We start from the raw sequence: 8,283 nt of genomic DNA, 5'->3' as shown, positions 1-8,283 counted from the left end.
TTTGATGCCATTTGCCTTCCTAAATATTTCATCTGAAATGTCTAAACCCAACCCAACTTGGGAATTCGGGTTGGGTTGGATTAGCCATTCCGGGTTGAGAGTCGGGTTGGGTTACGGTTGGAGGTTGAGCTCCTTGGGTTGGGTCGGGTTGGCCTCAACCAGACCGAACCCGACCCGAGTTGCACCCCTAACTGGAGATTAATGATAAGCTTGCAAAACTCACATCAGATCCTAAGGCGTGCAGCCCTCACCGAGGAATCTTGCTGTCAGGTCATTGAGTGGAAACCTCTCGCCGAAGGTTTTTGGGGTTTTGAGAATGCGACCGTTAGAATAAACCCTGGGATGGATGATGTTACTAGCAGCCGGGAGGGTCATCGGAAGTCAGATTCAGGACACCTCACTCGTGGAGGGACCTCAAGGGATGTCATTTTTGACATCCATTGCAGACACTGATAACAGGAATGCCAAATTGGCACCTGGTTGATTGATACGACGGATCGTACGCATGATTTTGATATGACACTAATCTTAACAGTATTTGATTTTGACCCGCTACCGTGTACAGACAGGCTCACCCTAGGGAGCTAACATGTCGAAACGGGTTTGCTTGGTTTTAGATACTGTGTGATAACGGGTTTACACTGGTTCAGAGGGTTAACGCGTCGGAACAGGTCTACCCTGGAGAGCTTATGCGTCAGAACGGGTTTGCTTGGATTGGACACCGTGTGATAAAGGGTTTACACCGGTTTGGAAGATTAACTTGTAGGAATGGGTTTACCCTAGAGAGCTAATGCGTTGGAACGGGATCGTTCGGATTGGATACCGTGTGATAACGGGTTTACATTGGTTTGGACGGTTAAAGCGTCGGAACGGGTTTACCCTAGAGTGCTAATGCATCGGAATGGGTTCGCTCAGAATGAATACCGTGTGATAACGAGTTTACACCAGTCTGGAGGGTTAAAGCATTGGAACGAGTTTATGTGGATTTGGATACCGTGTGATAACGGGTTTACACTGGTTTGGAGGGTTAACGCATCGGGACGGGTTTACCCTGGAGGGCTAACGCATCAGAACGGGTTCGCTTGGATTTGGATACTGTGTGATAAATGGGTTTACATTGATTTGGGAAGGGCTACCGTGTTCAGACGGGTTCACCCTGGAGAGCTAACGCGTCGTAACGGGTTCACTTAGATTAGATACCGTGTTCGGACGGGTTCACTCTGATTTGGAAGGGCTACGTGTTTAGACGGGTTCACCCTGAAGAGCTAACGCGTTGTAACGTGTTTGCTCAGATTTAGAGACCGTGTTTGGACAGGTTGACTCTGATTTGGAAGGGCTACCGTGTTCTGACGGGTTCACCCTGGAGAGATAATACGTTGTAACGGGTTTGCTCAGATTAGATACCGTGTTCGGACAGGTTGACTCTGATTTGGAAGGGCTACCATGTTCAGATGTGTTCACCCCGAAGAGCTAATGCATCGTAACGGGTTTGCTCAGATTTAGATACCGTGTTTGGACGGGTTGACTCTGATTTGGAAGGGCTACCATGTTCAGACGGGTTCACCCTGGAGAGCTAACGCGTTGTAACATGTTTGCTCAGATTAGATACCGTGTTCGGACGGGTGTTTGGACGGGTTGACTCTGATTTGGAAGGGCTATCGTGTTCAGATGGGTTCACCCTGGAGAGCTAACGTGTCGTAATGGGTTTAGCTCAGATTAGATACCGTGTTCAGACGGGTTGACTCTGATTCGGAAGGGTTATCGTGTCCAGATGGGTTCACCCTGGAGAGCTAACGCGTCGGAACGGGTTAGCTCAGATTAGATACCGTGTTTGGATAGGTTCACTCTTAGTTGAAAGGGCTACAGTGTTCAGACGGGTTCACCCTGGAGAGATAACACGTCGGAACGAGTTAGCTCAGATTAGATACCTTGTTCGGACGGGTTGGTTCTGATTTGAAAGGGCTACCGTGTAAGCCCAAGGGTTCCCATGGGTTCAAACATTCACCTTTTCCTTCTTGTTTTGATGTTAGCAAACACAAATTGATTAGCATTTATGGACTAATGTGTTGCTTTGAGATGTTGTGCTCTATACAGGATTTTGATATGTCATATCGTCGTTACACAACTCAACACAATACATGGCTTGTGGATCCGCACACATAATGATCAAGAGCTTGCAGTCACAGTGAAGACATCACCATTTGAGGATGTTCAAAGTCAAGAAGGTCAAGTTCAAGATTCCACAAGTTACCTATCAATTGTCAAGAAGAAGCTTGGAGTTGAACATGCATTTGTGACACCTCATGTACCTTTCAACATGCATTGAAGATTGGAGGAAGTCACAAGAGCCAAACATGTTCAAGAAGTTCACTCACAAGCTGAAGAAGTCCAAGAAAGTGCAAAGGAGCAAAGACATTCCAAGAAGACTCGTTGGTATACACTATTAGAATGTATTTAGAGTCCTCTTGGTTTTACATTTAAATGCACTTTCAAAAAGGTTTTCAAATAGTTTTCACACTTAATTTTTATATCTTTGAAAACCATACACACACCCAAAAAAACTGTGTTTGAAAACCTAGGACTAAAGCCCAAAGATCATGACCTAAAAGCCTCTGATCTTTTAAAGTTAAAATGAAATTTTACACAGTGTCAGTCGACCAGGGTGTCCCGGGCGACTGCGGATGCTAGGTTGGAAATCCAGCACTTGCATTGCAAGAGCGGGTTGGTCGACCGGGGGAAGCCGGGTGACCGCAGAAATGGTTTAGTGAAATCAGAACCATTCTGTCATGGGTTTGGGCGGGCGACCGCCATGTGTCGGTCGACCTCGGATAGGTTTTGAGTTTAAATTTAGAGGGGATAGGTAGCCCTCGCTGGGTGACCGCCATGGGGTCGGTCGACCGCGACGGTAAGAAATTTAAAAATTAAAAATGGCGCCCGATAGGGGAGGGCGACCGTTGTGGCTCGGTCGACTGTGACGGTCGGGCAAACTAGCCGTTGGGACCTATGCAGATTGACTTTTTCAACCCCATTTTTTACAGTTTTGCCCCCAAACGGTCATATTTTCTAATACACTATATATACATCATAAAAACCTATCTAATTAAGCTTTTGAACATTTTTAAAAGATCCAATCCCATCTTTTTTAGCTTCAACTTTTCAAATGAAAAGAAAACCTCTTTGAACTTGTATTTCCACATCTTATCAAGAGGAACTCCATAGGCTTTACATTTGTATCTTTCTTTGGAGTGATTGTGAGCTTACAAAGTTGTAATCAGCCTATTAAGAGGCATTGAGAGTTTTTCTTTTTATTTGTTCTTCATTGTAAGAGGGTCTTTGATTCAGCCTGGTAACAAAGGTGAATCATTGTAAGAGGGTTTCCGATTCGGCCCGGTAATAAAGGTGAATTATTGTACGAGGGTCTTCGTTTCGGCCCGGTAAGAAAGGAGAATCCGGCGTAGAGGGAGTATGCCCTCGCAAGGCTTCGTTTAGAAAGGGTTGGTCCTCTTTGGAGATTGGAGAAGGTGTTTGTACGGCTTGGAGGTTTGCCATTGAAGAACCTCATTTGTAGTGGAGTCCCCAAGGAGGTAAACTTGGAAGAGTGGAGTAGGTCTTGTGATAGATTGAACCACTATAAATCTTATGCCTTGTGGATTGCTCTTCTTCTCCTTCCTCTCTTGCACATGTGGTGATTGGTAAACTCTAACCCTAACTTGTTTTTATGTTTTAAATTGAACAAGGGTTAGTGAATGCATGATAAAGTAATGTCTAAACCCTAGCTTTCATTACTATGCTTATTTAAAGAAGTGTTAGACTAATTAGTGCTTAATTAGTGGATTAACTTTTAAGCTCCCCTCTAATCAAGCCTAAAATTTTTAGTTAGCCAATTCACCCCCCTCTGGATTGTCACACCTACATTTCATACCGTGTTCAGACGGGTTCACCCTGGAGAGCTAACACATCGTAACGGGTTAGCTCATATTAGATACCGTGTTCGGACTGGTTGACTCTTATTTAGAAAGGCTACTGTGTTTAGAGGTTCACCCTGGAGAGCTAACACGTCGTAGCGGGTTTAGCTCAGATTAGATACCGTGTTCAGACAAGTTGACTCTGATTTAGAAGGGACTCATGCTGGAGATGATGCCTGGGGGGCTTATACTGGTTTAATGCCTGATTTGGTCACAAACTTTGTTGTGGATGTGGGTGCAAATTCCGCTGGGGATTTGGGTTCAAACTCCGCTGGGGATTTCGGTTCAGACTCCGCTTGGGGTTTGGGTTCAGATTCCGCTGGGGATTTGGTCATTGACCCTTCTGAAGATTTTTTGTGTTTTGAAGTTCATAGATCGTACGTCCTCTGTTGAGGGCTGGGTACGAAAGATTCTCTGGAGGCAAGAGGCACATAATTCGCTACGAATATGAAACGTGCAACTCTTTGGGCATTGGAATATTTCTGAGAGGGAAAGTCGATATTTTATGGACGAATTGGAGAATCGACTCTGAAGGGGATGTAAACATTCACTGATAGTGTCAGAATTGGTCGTGTTTGACCGAGTTTTGATGAATCCGTTGATAGACGGATTGTATAAGCATGAATTCGTGTCAAAAGGTGATTGGAAGGTCTCCGTTCATCTTGACCTTGCTAGGGATTCCTCGTCCGGTTGAGGAAGAGGACCAAAGGCGCACGTTCTCTTTGGGGAGTTTAAACGTATGCGAATTGCTGGTGAGGATGACGTGAGAATGATATGAACAAAAGCAGCATTTGCCGGGGAAAAGGGATTTTCCGATTGCTTAGAATGACGTTTGGATTGATGATCGAGTCCAACTATGTTGGCGAATCAACGTTCTGTCAAACATATGTAGGGTTTCGACTCTACTGGGGAGAGAGTTGCTCTGATGGAGAGGTTTTTGGGTGGCAAAGGATTGCCTTGTAATTTCCCAATAGTGAGTAGGTATTGGCAAACTCAGCTAGGGAGAAAACGGGGTGATTCCGTGTCCATGATTGGATTTGACGAGATGTGAAACTTGCTCAGAGTGATTGGACCTTGCCAGAGATGATGCAAGGTGTACTGGATTGTCTCCCAGGATCTCACAATCATGATGTAAGAGATTTTTTATAGGCGTTTGATGCCTTGAAATGTCCTATGCGGACTTTGCGAAGAAGGATGTGCAAATCCTTGATTTTTCGGGAGTAGGGAAGACTGATTCTGCTGGGGATACTCCGAATAAATGCATTTAGAAAATCCTGGGGACTACCCAGATGTAGACACACCCATTTTGATCGAACCCCAAACTATCATTTTGAATAAAAATCCCTTTAAACCAGTGAAGTAGTGTTCCAAAATCAGCCCTATGGTAGTTCAGTGTCCCAGGTAGGTCCCATTAAAATTTCAAGAAAATCTAACAAGAATTGCTTAATGAGACGAGCTCAGTTCATAGTGTATTGTAGTGTAGTGCAATAGGGGGTGGGACATCCAATATGAGGGTGCCAATACCAATCTTTTGTGTAACAAAAGAATGTTTAAATGTTAATCCTTTTCCCTTACTCGAGCCACCCCTTTGTAACATAAAAATGATAGTCAAAATACATTTAAGGTGGTTGTCTATTGGAAAGAAAGAGGGGCATATATGATGACTTTTATATACCCTTGGATTAAGGAGAAGGGAGGTGAATTAAACATAGAGAGGGGCTGCCCATACAAGAAACAGGGGGTGCAAGTTTATTGGTTTTTTATACATGCCATCGAGGGAGAAAAAAAAAGGGCTCGATTTAGTTGGCAGGGGAGTGTGCTTGTAACATCTGAGGGGAGAAAACTTATTATTTCAATTATCAAAGTACAAGGGGTGTGAAATATCAAAGCCAAGTGTGCTCATACCAATCCAATAAAAAAAGAGAAAAGAGAATTTCGCCCACGCCTTTTCTTGTCCGAGACCACCTTGTTTGGAAAGGCATTAACAAAAATACAATTGAAGGGGTTGTACTTGTAGTTGTACTTGTACAAGAAAACAAAAGGTTGCAAATTTATCATCTTTATAAAATGATGATCAAGCATCATATTTGGGGTCTCTCATTTTTTTCGTCAAAAACAGAGAGACAGAGAGAGAGAGAGAGTTAGAGAGAGAGATCGACCTGCATGTTGGAACCCTAACCTCATACTCTTCTCCTTCTCAGGCAAGACCGCCGGAGCTCCGGCCAGAATTTTTACGGATATCTTACTCAATACACTAGATCTCCTCTAACAGCCATCTTCTTTGGCATCAGATTTCTCATTTCCCTTTTGTTTTCCACGAGACAAACCCAAACATTTTGTTAAACCCTAGATCTACATATTCTCATACATTATTTCTCTCTAGAAACTTTAGATTTTTTTTTACTTCATCTATTGACCTAAATCCTGTTTCTTCTATGACAATGTTAAAATCCAGCCCTTTTCCTTGTTAAATCTTGAGAAATTTGAAGATTCAATGATGTTTTTCGCATCAACTGAGTAGAAAAGGTGTAAAAGAGCAAGTTCGTTCATCTTTCCATCAAGGTTTTGGTTATTTTCCAAACAGGATTTGTGCATTTTCGATCAGCTGAGTAGAAAAGAAGAGGTAATTGCTTTTTCCTCTCTTAAATCCTCTCTTAAAATCATAGTAAGATAACATGAACAAATAGAATTTTTGTTTTTACCCATCAAAAAAAATTCTATTAGTTCATGTTATCTTACTATGATTTGTGTTAATTTTTTCTCTGAAAGTTATTTGTGCTATTCTGTTAACTTACCAACTTCTCCAAATGCTTAAGCTGTTGGAGAAAGGCGTTATTTATCTTTTATACTTTTAACACTCCCCCTCACGTGTGGCCCACTTGGCAAACACGTGGCACATGTGGTCCCACTTTGGGCCGACCATCGCATGTGGATTTTTGCTATCTGGGAGGTTTGAACTCGAGACCTTTGGCTCTGATGCCATGTTAACTAACCAACTTCTTTATCTTTTATACTTTTAACATATTCTCTGTTCTCTGATCTTAGGGATTTATTCTCTTTTTGAAAGATGGTTTCAGTGCTGAACTGAAAATGAAATAAAAGTTACTAAAAATTTCATTTGTGATGCTTCGTTGGAGATAAGAATGTGACTTCTTTCAGATGAGCTGGTTGGAAATATATGATTGTAATTCTGTTCATAATACATAGCAGCTTTTCTATGATTAATTGCTAGAGTCATAAATTCATTTTTCATATTTGTAGAGATTTTGAAGTTTTAATATAGCTCAAGTCATAAACATCTACATTTATAGTTTTAACAAGAAGGGATTGATTCATACAAAGTTGCAAGGTTAGGTAATACTTATGTTAGCGTTTTCTTAGGCTTTTGAAATGCACAGACCAGGTTGATTTTATCATCTATTTGATTTTTCCAAGTTTCATTTTCCGAAGATAGTAATTTTTCTTAGCTGTACCAATTAAGGATCATATGTATAACCTGGGCTCTTAAGTGTTGCTATGGTTTTGAAAATTCTCGTGCCGGTATTTGAACTATGCATGTCTAAGGTCGTATTTTCCCAATTCTGTTTCATTTGCTGGAGGCAAATTTTGGTGTATATTTGCAAGGGTAAGGTATCATAATTTAGCTACTTATTTCAACTAGTGTTGTGACAAAAAGATAAAATGTTATCATTGGCTATAGTTTGTTATTTTGATTTTTTTTTGAGTTTATTCTTTGGATCCTTTTGGTTCAAGGCCTTGTGTTGTTTGGTCTACACTGTTTATTTTTAATATTGACGCAAATGCCTGCTGGTCTTATTGTTATTTACACAATATAAGGTTGATTTTTAACATTAATATATTATAGATTTGATGGTAAAAGGAAGCCTAGTTTGTCTCTTTTATCTTACAAGGATTTGTCTGACATTTTATAAGCACTTACTGCTGACTCATTGGAGAATTATTTTCTTAGTTTGTCAGTTGATGCATAAGTTGTTTTTGTTGGATGCATCAGTTGCAGGGTAATGGTTTAATGCTTTAATGTTTGAAACTTCAATACATTGTTTTATAACGGACACAATCTGATGGCATGTTTTTATTTGGGGTTCTAAATCATTATAAAAAACTTTACTTTATCTTTTCCTTTATTTACAGGATGTCCTTCTTTTCTACTTCTACTTTATGGATGTGGCAAAATGAACCCAAAATCCAATTCCCTAATGATGCAGCCATTAGTGTTACCATTTCTGAATAGTGGGACTGATGCGATATAAGGAAAAGCCCCAATTGCCACATGACACGTGGCACCATGGTAAATCCA

At 41.3% G+C, this 8,283-nt stretch overlaps 1 long non-coding RNA gene across 1 annotated transcript; it reads left to right on the top strand.

The window, feature by feature from the left end:
• Nucleotides 1–6,056: 6,056 nt before the first annotated feature.
• Nucleotides 6,057–7,263, top strand: LOC143847204 (uncharacterized). Its single transcript, XR_013234972.1, has 2 exons — nucleotides 6,057–6,588; nucleotides 7,011–7,263. It is a non-coding gene; the product is annotated as an uncharacterized LOC143847204 (long non-coding RNA).
• The last annotated feature ends 1,020 nt before the right edge of the window (nucleotides 7,264–8,283 follow it).

The sequence above is a fragment of the Tasmannia lanceolata genome, unplaced genomic scaffold (genome assembly GCF_043159265.1).
Source record: "Tasmannia lanceolata isolate RefF3 unplaced genomic scaffold, GAP_Taslan_0.1 ptg000015l, whole genome shotgun sequence".
Taxonomy (NCBI): domain Eukaryota; kingdom Viridiplantae; phylum Streptophyta; class Magnoliopsida; order Canellales; family Winteraceae; genus Tasmannia; species Tasmannia lanceolata.
This window is presented reverse-complemented; position numbering and strand designations above follow the sequence as displayed.